Genomic DNA, 12,272 nt, shown 5'->3' with positions numbered 1-12,272 from the left:
CGCTCAAAGATGAATTATTTGAAAAACTGTCTGGTTCTTGTTTTATTCCAATTAATTGAAAATATGATGCATTTTATGCGTCTGGGAAGGAGCAAGCCGCCAACCTATTATTCTTCGATTAAGAATTTCCTCAGGTCATATTTTAGCCACATGATCTAAATGGGTAAATACAATCGCTTAAAGAGGGATTTTTCGAAAAACGGTCTGGTTCTTGTTTTATTCTTATTAATTGAAAATATGATGTATTTTATTGCGTTTGGGAAGGAGCAAGCCGCCATACTTTTATCCTTTAATTATGAATTTTTCGATGTCATATTTTAGCCACATGATCTAAATGGGTAAATACAATCGCTCAAAGAGGGATTTTTCTAAAAATGGTCTGATTCTTGTTTTATTCTAGTTAATTGAAAATATGATGCATTTTATGCGTTTGGGAAGGAGCAAGCCGCCATACTTTTATCCTTTAATTATGAATTTTTCGATGTCATATTTTAGCCACATAATCTAAATGGGTAAATAAAATCGCTGAAAGAGGGATTTTACTAAAAATGGTCTGGTTCTTGTTTTATTCTAGTTAATTAAAAATATGATGCATTTTATGCCTCTAGGAAGGAGCAAGCCGCCACCAGCAGTGTACCCATGCTGAACAGAATATCGGGATGGCCTGTTACTAAATAAAAAAACGGGATTTCGAGAGGGTTATGTGTATTTATATTTTTTATTCATTATTGTTAGTGTCTTTATTATTATTATATTTTAAACTAAACATTTAACTATTTCATTATTTATCAAAATTTTTTCTTTGTTTTATGTTTTAATCTTTTGAGGTAAAAATTAATCTGGTTGCTTGAAAATTTGATTATTTCGTTCTAAGCTGATAAATGTATTTTTTAATGAATTTTTTAACAATTTCTTAATTATTCTATGTCAAGATATAATTTTATCTGTTTTAGATGAAAATTTAACCATGTTAGTTAAAATTCGTCTTTTTTGTACAAAAATAACCTCATTAGCTGAAACTTCATCTTTTTGGTAAAAGATCAATTTTTTTGTTTGAAAATTATATGGAACAGAAAATCTATTTTCTATGATTGGCTACAAATTTAGCTTTTGCAGTTGAGCACTGATGCATTTCCATAAAAGTTTGCCGTTTTTGTGTTGAAAATTCAATTTAGATTTATCGCTTAAATTGAACATTCACATATTTCATTGAAATTTTAATTATTTAACTTTTTGTAGAAATGCTATATTTATTAGAGAAATTCAATCATCGTGGTTGAAAATGCATTTATTTGGCTGAAAACTTATGTTTCTAACTGAAAACTGATTCATTACACCCATTGATTGGCAGTTTATCTTTTTTATATGAAAAATAATGTATTTTGTTGATAATGAATCTTTTTGGTAATTTATTTATCTTTCGAGTTGAAAATGCTACTATCTGATTTAATAATTCATTTGATGCATTTTTAATTAATTAATTAATTATTTTTTAATTACTTTAAGTTTAATCATCATTTTAGTTTAATTTTCATTTCTTTTGTTGAAGATCTTTATTTTGTTGAAAATTCTAGTTTTTGAAAAGTTATCTTTTTTACTTGAAAATTGTCCATTTTGGTACTAAATTCTATACTATAAATTTATAAAATTTATAAAATTTATAATATTTCACCCTCAAAAAGCTTGTTTCTATTACATTAAAGCCATCGAAAACTGTAAAAAAAATATATTTTCATTTAATTATTCTTTTTAAAAAAATTAATAATTTAAAATGAAAATGAACATTTATTTAACATTATTTCATGTACATTCAATTTCAATTAAAATAATTATCATTAAAATTGATTAAATTTGTTTAGAATCTATCATTTTAGTATGCTCGCGGGTTTGCCAGCAATATCGATCTAAATTTCAAAGAAGAATGTACAATTTTCTGTCAGTAATGTTTCAAGAAAATTTGTATTTTTTTTTATTATAAAATTTTTCTGATTCTAATTCAGTAATAAAATTCACTATTATTGGTTAAGTTATTTTATTTTAGTGTTATTTATAAAAAATTATTGCCATTTAGTCAAACAATTATCACATTTTTAAATAATTCAAAAGTTTTGAACATTGTCAGACATGTTAGGGATTTTTACCTAAACTTGGTGTTTTACAAAAAAAAAAAATCAGATTTGAATCCAATTATATTTGTTGAAAATTATAAAATTTACAATCTTAAACATTTCGGTATTTTTTCGATATTTTTTCGTCGGAAATTGCAGCCCACAAATATGTATTTTCTTTCGAAATGATTTATTTTTAAATCCAAAAGAAGACAAGAAAACTAATTTGAAACGAAATAGTTTATTTTTTAACAAGAAAATTTATTTTAAAATAAAACAACACATCTTCAACAAAACATCTTTCAACCAAACACTGAAATTTTCAAGACAAAAAGTAAATTTTATAACAGAGAGACAAATTTTTAACAAAATTGATAAATGTATAACACAGACAAATTTTCAACACAATTGATAAATTTTTACACAAAATAAGTCAATTTTCAAGCAAAAGACGTATTTTCAACGAATAAGATTAAACGTCTATAAAAAAAACATTTTTGACAAAAACTCAAACAGAAAATAATTGTACGTATTATTTATAAATGAAATAATTCCCATGAAAATGTGAAAAATGTAATTGTAAAGAACATTTTGAGGAAGAATATTGAGCTATTGGAAAATAAAATTAAAAGAAAATGACTGTTCTGCTTAAAGTAGAAGAAGAATCACAAAGATGTAAATAACTACTTTTATATAAACAATGACGACTTTGATTAGTCTTTCATTACTTTTGTTTTGGGTTCAGATCTAAAAATTTTTTTCGATAATAAATGAATCTTTTTTTATTTTAAAATAAAGTTAAAGTTTGAGTCATTTTAAACTTGAAAATCCCTAAAAGTAATTAATTGTTGATTTAAATTTAAAAAAATTAAAATGATTGCGACATCTTTGAGAAATTACACCACTTTTTTTTGGTAGAATTAATAATTAATCTGTTTAATTTTGTGTGAAGATAAAAGATCTTTTTATTTAATACTCAATGAAACCTCATTTTGTTAAGCATTAGGGTTTACAAAATATTTTGTTTAAATAGTTACAATTTCATTTCTTTATGATGACCTATTTGCCAGTAAATGCGTTTAAATAACAGGAAATAAAACAAGTCCAACACGCCCTCGCATGTCTCAAACATCCGATCGCAAATTTGATACGGTAATTGTAAAATTTTTCTAATGTGTAATTTGTAACTGTATAGTAAAAGGAAAAAAGTCAATAAATTGCTTTATGCCATTGCACACTGTAAAATTGTACACGATGTATTTTTAACATCTGCTATAAAAATTTATATAAAATCTACAAAAAATATATATTTTCCTTCTTTAAAATTAAATTTCCCAACGTGAGAAATTTTCGGTTTGTAGAAATTCCTCTACGTCATTTAAGTTTTTTCCATTTGGAGTCGTCAAAACTAATCTGCAAATTAAAGCAGCCAAAATTGAACTTTTCTGAATTTTTAACTTTTCAAATTAAAACTTGAACAAATTTTCATTCTTAAAAAACTTTTTATTTAATCGTGTAATAATTAAAAAGTTATACACAGCTTAAAACTTTTAATCCTAATAGGCTTAAGTCTAAGAACTGCAAAAAAAACTTTACCTCAGAATGAAACATTGAAAATAATAAAGTTCTAATTTCACAAACTTTAATTATAAATTTTGAATTTTGCTGCTTTAATTTTCCAAAATATTCGTACTTTTTACATTTTTTTCTAACAACAAGAAAAATAGGGTGATTCTCAAATAAAATAGGAAAATAATTAATTTTTTTATTTAATATATAGGTGCTATAGTATATCAAATTCGATATAAAATGTTTCAAATTTATAAGGGTTTAAATTAAAATGTATTGGAATATCAACGAAATAGATGCATTTTTCAGCAAAATAGATAAACATTTCGGAAGTTAATTTTCGACAAATAAAGATTAATTTTTAAGCAAAGAATTGAAATTTTAATCTGATAATTTTGAACCAATTATGATGAATATTAAGTCAAATTGATTGAAAAATATGAACTTCTAACAAAATACAAACATGAATCCTCATCTAAAACAGATAAATTAAAAAAAAACATTTCAAAGCATTGTCTACCAAAAAAGATGAATTTTCGAACCGAAAATGTTAATTTAATGTAAGTAGTCGAATGTTCAACCAAAAAGGTTTTTCATTCGAGAACAAAAGAAATTTAACCAAAAATCTGATAGAGTAGAATTTTTAAGGAAAAGAACTAACTTTCACCTGAAAATAGTTTGATAATATGAAAATGTTTGTCAGATAAAACTTTGTAAGTAGTAGAAACAAAATTCGAAATCAACAATAATATAAAAAAGTAACGTCTATTAGGAACTTTTAATAAAGTATAATTTACAGTTGATTGTTATATGGCTTGGACTTATATGTTTGCAACCTGTTTATTTAATAACTTTCGTATCTTCATAATTTTGTTATTTTATAGAATATTTTTTTCACATTGCTTATTTTTACACTTTAAGCTGGTTTTAGCTCAAATAAAAAATGTTTGGCTATATTTTTATTTGGTTTTATTAATTCCGTTGACATTCAAACATAAAATCGACCATGAAAGAGAGGAATAATGTTTTATTTTAAACGAAGCTTTGTTCTGAGTTGGTGTTAAAACAAAAAATGAATATTATTTTATAAACCTCAATGGCTGCTTAGTAAATGTTAGTTGATGTTGAACAGGTAAACATGTATTTATAAGATGTTAAATTTTGCTCCTATAATAGTACATTTAGGCTAGTTTTAAGTTAGTTAATGTTACTTTCTGCTTGGATCAGTATTCCTAAAAAATTCAACATATTTTAATAAAATTCTTACCAATTAAACATAAATTAACTTCAGTTAATTATATAACACGGTTGGAAGAAGGTACAGCAATGGAAAAAAATCATCTATACAGGTGAATTCTTTTTTGGAAAAGTGTACTGATAAAATCCAACATCTTCTAACTAACCTCTTAATTAGTTAACGTCAATTAACATAGGCTAATCATATAAAATGGTTAGAAGAACATACAACAATAAAAAATACCAACTATACAGATTGGGTCCTTTGTTGCCCAGTATATCAACATCTTTTAATTTAATTCTAGCATGGTGATCATCAATTATCATCAGATAATTATACAACACGGTTGAAAGAAGATACAACAATTAAACAAATGAACTATAAAGATAAGCTCTTTTGCGGAACAGTATCCCAAAACAAATTCTTCTACTTACATTCTTACCTGTCTAATACTAATTAACATTAGCTAATCTTAAACAACGCGGTTGAAAGAAGATATAACAATGGAACAAATCATCTATAGAGGTAGGTTCTTTTGAGGATCAATATACCAACAAAATTCACCATCTTCTGATTACATAGTTGTATATAATCAACATCAATAGCCGTGAGCTTATCATACAACATTTTTGGGAGAACGTAAAACAATAAAAAAACTACAAAGATGGATTCTGTTGTCGCCCAGTATACAAACAACATCTTCTAATCATCTTATTACCTGGCCAATGTTAATTAACATCAGCTTATCAAACAGCATGGTTCAAAGAAGATACAACAAATGAAAAAATGAACTATACAGATACGTTCTTTTGTGGAACAGTATACGAACAACATTCAATGTCGTCTATTTAATTCCTTACCTGTTGAAAACCAATCAACATTAGCTATCATACACCATGATTGGAAGAACAAATAACAATGAAGAAAACTGACTATACAGGTGGGTTCTTTTGTCGACCAGTATACCAGCAACATATTCTAATCCAATTATTACTTGACCAATATCAATTAACATCAGTTAGTCATACAACACGGTTGTAAGAAGATATAACAAAAGAACAAATCATCTATACAGGTGGGTTTCTTTTGTAGCGCAATATACCAACAAAATTTACTATCTTCTGATCAAATAGTTACATATAATCAACATCAAAAGCCATTAGCTAATCATATAATATTGTTGGAAGAACATAGAACCATAAACAACCAACTATAAAGATGGGTTCTTTTGTCGTCTAGTATACCAACATCTTCTAATCATATTATTACCTGGACAATGCCATTTAACATTAGCTAATTATACAACATGGTTTAAAGAGAAACAACAACTAAACAAATAAACTATACAGACAATTTCTTTTGTGGAACAGTGTACCAAAACATTCACCGTCTTCCATTTAATTTCTCACCTGTCGAACATCAATCAACATTAGCTATCATACACCATAATTGGAAGAACAAATAACAATGAGGAAAATCAACTATACAGATGAGTTCTTCTGCGGACCAGTATACTAACAATATCATTTAATTCATTCTCACCTGGTCAATATCAATTAAGAGCAGGGGGGGGGGGTAGGTGAAGGTTTACAAAAAAATTTTCGACGCTTAAAAAAAATGTTCTAAAAACTGTGAATTAATGAAAAGATGATACAAGCCGGGGGTGTGTGGTTGTCCCGACTTGATCTAAAGTTGTGGCGAATATTGGAGAGGAGATTGTGGATGGCCTGGCGAGTGGAGGCCTCTCCTTGAGCGGGTGAGAGCTCGGCCGGTGGTCGTGTGGAGCCGTCTGTACCTCTTCTGAGGCAGGGCTTCTCACTACGACGGCGACGACGACGAGCGCTGGTCTTCTCGGGCGCGGCGAGCCGTTCGTGCCCTCCTGGTCAGAGGCTGCCTTACCGCGTCTTAGGCAGGAAGGCCTCCAGCTGGGTCATGGACTGCGCCGGGTTTCTGCGGCTGGTTGGAGGCGGCAGCGAGAGACGAGGGGCCCCTCGTATCTTCAGCAGGTATTGCCAGGGTAAGGAGGAGCAAGGTAATGGGAATCTAAAGTAGGTGAAGAGAGGGCGGGGCTGCTAGGAGCGTACCGAACTCTGGAAGGAAGAAAGATTGCGGGCGGGGCTGCAAGGAGCTTACCGACCCTAGAGAAAGGGAGAGAGGTATAAAGATTTCAGGCGGGGCTGCGAGAAAGCTTACCGACCCTAGAGAAAGTAAAGAGTACGGGCGGGGTTGCAAGGAGCGTACTGACCCTAGAGAAGAGAGAGAGAGAGGTATAAAGATTTTGGGTGGGGCTGCGAGGAAGCTTACCGACCCTAGAGAAAGTAAAGAGTGCGGGCGGGGCTGCAAGGAGTGTACCGACCCTAGAAAAGAGAAAGAGACAGAGAGAGTGGAGAGCGGAACGGAGAGAGAAGGAGAGAGGAGTGCGAGAGTAGGATTATTCTCAAGAGAGAAAGGAAAACAACCTGGAATTCTGTTTGGACTCTAAAGCACTTTATTCTTAAAAAGTGGCTTACAAAAGTTAGCCGAAAGCGACCAGGGGACTGAGGTTACCCAACTGGAAGCCCGAATAGAAGTGCGTGCCTCTGCTTGCACGCACCCGCTTTTATGTCCGATGGCCGAGAGGCGGGCCGGCCGGCGATTGGCGCGGTCCTCTCGGCCACTCGCTTCGCTGATGGAGGGGCTCGTCGGCTGCCCGGTCCATCCCTTCCACTCGCCATGGTGAGCGCGCACCCGAACTGTCCACCGACAATATGGCGCGTCGGGCGAAGTCGCGCGAGCTTCGTATGCGGCAAAATACGGAATGTGAGAATGCAAAAGTACAAAATAAAATACGGAGATAGCATAAAACTAAGATAGCATCTAAAAGTAAATTACGAAAAGATTACAAATAGAGAATCTAACTTAAAAGGAACACATTTATAAAACAAACCTAAAATTAAGAGAACTTGATATCGTAAAAGTATATACATGGAAGTTACAAAATTTAAAAGAAACACGATATCAAAAAGAAAAATATATTGGTAAGAAAAACCTAAAGTAAAACAACTTATAACACGACTCTTAAACTATAAAATTTTAAAACGAAATATCATAATGAAAAACAAAAATATAATCTGTGCTTTCTAACCTCGGTATTTTAAAATAAAGGAAAATTTAAAAACAGGCAAGAATTACAATTAGTATTTTAATTTAACGGGGAATTTTTGCTATACGTATTGATCACGTTGGGTTGGGGACCGCTGGTCGCTTTCTCAACGAGAAGGAAGAGAGAGAGAGAAAAGGAGAGAGAGATGACGCGGCGTGAGTCATGCTCACAGGCCTGGCGCGTGACGGGGAAACCTTCCGTCGCAGATGCGCCAGGTGTGATTTTACGACTCTCTTCCTTCCATTGACTAATGGAGAGAAAGCAAGGTCGTCTTATTGCCACTCTAAAGAAATTTAACCCAGAAGGTTTTCCCAGCCTGGGTTTATGTTTTGTAAACACAGACGGGGAATTATTCCAGGCAAATTGCTTCAGAGTGGTTCTCAACTATGGGGCCATAACAAAGAGTGTAAAATTCGACATAGAGAACAGCAAAAAGATGCTCTAGCCAGTGATGGCTGTAACTCAAAATGTATTTCACCGATCCTTAAAATTTTCTACACTCTGTCTAAACATAAATGATGAGGTAACGCTGTTGCTATTGACAAAAATAATTATTATTAATTTTACAATAAAAAATTTGCTGATTAAAAAAAAAATTGGTTATTTGACTTTAAAGTGTTACAAAAAATTAGAAAATCAATTTTAAAAAAAACTTGAAAGCATAACCTTAAGAAACTTATAAACTAATAAAAACATGTTAATTTTTGATTATCCAGTGATGAATTACAGCCATCACCACAAAACAACTATTTTTTGAGGCGCCTCCGAAGATTTGCTGTCAACAGCTTATTACTTGAAATTTTTCTTTGAAACTTTTATAAAATATTTTTCAAATGATCTTTTATAATATTAAAATTAAATAAACTAACATTGTCTTTAGCGTGATAAAAAATTCTGGAAAATATGCTTTTTTATTAAATCCCCCCCCCCCCCACATCATTATAATTCCACAACATGGTTGAAAAAAATACAACAATTGAACAAATCAAATATACCGATAAGTTCTTTTGTGAAACAGTGTAGCAAAAAATTCAACATCTTCTAATTAAATTCTCACCTATGAAACATCAATCAACATTAGCTTATTATACACAACACGATTGAAAGAAGATACAACAATGGAAGAAACCCAGTATACAGGTGGATTTTTTGTGCACTAAAATACCAACAAAATTCACCATTTTCTGATTACATTGTTACCCATAACCAATATCAATAACCATCAGCTAATCGTAACAAATGTTGGGGACAACATAACATTGGAGACAAGAAATACTGGAGGATTCTTTTGGGTTCCAGTATACAAAAAATATCTTCTAATTAATTCTTAGCTAGTCAATATCATTTAACATTAAATAATTAAGCAACATGGTTGAAAGAAGGTAAAAAAATTGAACAAATCAAATATACAGATAAGTTCTTTTATGAAAAAGTATAGCAAAAAAATGCAACACCTTCTAATTAAACTCTAACCTGCTGAATGTCAATCAACATTAGCTAATCATACAACACGGTTGAAAAAAGATACAATGATGAAATAAACTAACTGTACAGATGGGTTCTTTTTGGGACCAATATACCAACAAAATTCGCCCTTTTTCTGACTACATTGTTACCTATAAAAAAACATCAATAACCACCAGCTAGTTATACTTCATGGTTGGAAGAACACACAACAATGGAAAAAATCAATTATGCAGATAGTATAGCAATAAAATTCAACATCTTCTAATGAAGCTTTCACGTGTTCAACATCAATTAACATTAGCTAATAATACAAGACGGTTGGGAGAAAATATAACAATGGAACAAATCAACTATACAGGTGGGTTATTTTTGGACCGAAATACTAACAAAATTCACCATCTTCTGATTACATTGTTATCTATAATCAACATCCATTAACATCAGCTAATAATTTAACATAGTGGGAAGAAGATATAACAGTGCTAAAAACCAAATTTAGGGATGGGCTCTTTTCTGGACCAGTATATCAATACCATTTTTGAATATAATTCTAACCTGGTCAAATGCGGTCAGCTAATCAGACCACATGTTTGAAAGAACATAAAACAATACTCTAAATCAACTATATAGATCGGTTCTTTTGTGGAGCAGTAAAAAAAAAAAAAAAATTTATCATCTAATCAATTCAAGTTGTTTTATTGGACCAGTTTTCCCGGTTTCCCAGTCCAGTTTGTACCCTGCAAGAATGCAGAAGAGCACAGTATAGTTATTGTTTTCAGGGACTTCAAAAGTGTATACCAGAAACATGTAGTAGATATGAGTTATCGATTTCCTTGTAGAGCAGAACAAGAATAAAAAAATGTGGAAAAAACCTTATTGTCACAAGGAATTCGAATGAAAAAAGTACAAAGAACTGAGATATTGTCTTTCAATAAAGTAGAGAGGAAGACATTAGGGAAATCTTGCGGGATGAGCCGACTTGAGAATTCGAATATTTTTCATCCCTCAAGACCGTCTTCTTTTTTGTCGTTTTTTTTCAGGAAAATACCCTCTAGGGACATAAGTGGCCCACATGTAAGGCACGTTCATCGAAAGATGTAGTTACAATCGCAAGATTTCTTACCAAATTTAGCGATCTGTTTTTTTATTGGGTTTGTTAAAAATGTGAGTGAAATCAATCTTTTAAAAATTACATACGTAATTTGCAGGTTCCTGTTTTCAAATGGTGTCTTTTTCTACTCACATTTTTTAATTCACCGAGAACCGAGAGAGTTGCTCTTGATTATATTTGTTCTTTTTCCGTTAAGAAATATTGCACCACTTCATCCGATTTCTATACAAATTTTGTCACAGTGGTACATCCCAGGATGATTCATTATGTGCATAGGAAAATATCTGCAAATCACAGCTCACTCTATTATTGATATTGGAGTTTTTTTTATTAATCAGTGCCTTTTTTAAAAATATATTTTCCAATATAAAAAAGTGGTGTAATGATATATCTCGAAAATATGGCAATCATTCTTTCAATCCGATGTAAAACCTTTACGAAAAAATCCAAAATAAATTAATAAAAACAACACAAATTGTTTGCTTAAATTATTTATATGTAAAACTTTAGATATAGATATTAATTTATAAAGTCGCCAAGAATCCTTTTTTTTATAATCTGTGATGATGATCAAAGATGTGCTGCTGAGTTAGGAATCATACGCCAAGAACTTTGACCTTCCTGATGGAGAAACTTAACATGTGAACTTTTTCAATAAATCATTAATAATAAAATTATGATGAAATTATTAATTTGATGCAAAATCCTGTTTTTATCAGGAATTTGCATCAATTTGATTATTGGACGTTAAATAGGATTTTTAATTTGGATTTTAATCTAATTTAAATTTCTTACATTTTGAAATTATTAATTTCCTACCTTATAACTAAGGAAACATGCGCGGTTAAATAAAAAAATATTAATTACCTTGTAAATTATTTTAAACATTTTATATGTTTTATGTTATTGTTTTTCGCTGCAAATAAATATATATGTTTCTTTTTAATTCAAGTACAAAATTAAGAAGTTTCGAAAAAGACTTATAATTTCTAAAAATGTAAGGTTATGTTGGCATCTTAGACCGGAAGTGTGTATTTATAATTCGAACTTATTAGATGTCAAAGATTAAAAATTTGTAAGTTTACGCTTTTTTGGATTTTGATACAAGCCGGGGTGTGTAGATGGTCGTCCCGACTTGATCTAAAGTAGTGAATTTTGGAGATGAGAGCGTGTGTGTTCAGGCGAGTGGCAGGCTGCTCGCGGGCATGTGAGAGCTCTGCCGGTGGATCGTGTGAAGCCGTCTACCCTTTCTGGGGCTGGATCTCTCCTCGTACGGGCAAGGTTTGGTTGTTCGCCTGCAGGAATGTGTCCAGCTGGGCCATGGATCGCGCCGGCTTTCTGCGGCTGGTTGGTGGTGGCAGCGGGGGGCGAGTGGCCCCTCGGACCTTCAACAGGTATTGCCAGGGTAAGGAGGAGCAAGGCAATGTAATCTAGAATAGGTAAAGAGAGGGCGGGGCTGCAGTGTTCGTACCGACCTAGGAATAGTAGAATTATAGGAAATCAGGCGAGGCGGGGCTGCTATGAGCGTACTGACCTCTGAAAAAGTAAAGATTGCGGGCGGGGCTGCAAGGAGCGTACCGACCCTAGAGTAAAAAAGAGTTGTGGCGGGGCTGCCAAGAGCGTACCGACCACGAGAGA

The sequence above is a fragment of the Belonocnema kinseyi genome, chromosome 6 (genome assembly GCF_010883055.1).
Source record: "Belonocnema kinseyi isolate 2016_QV_RU_SX_M_011 chromosome 6, B_treatae_v1, whole genome shotgun sequence".
Lineage (NCBI taxonomy): Eukaryota > Metazoa > Arthropoda > Insecta > Hymenoptera > Cynipidae > Belonocnema > Belonocnema kinseyi.
This window is presented reverse-complemented; position numbering follows the sequence as displayed.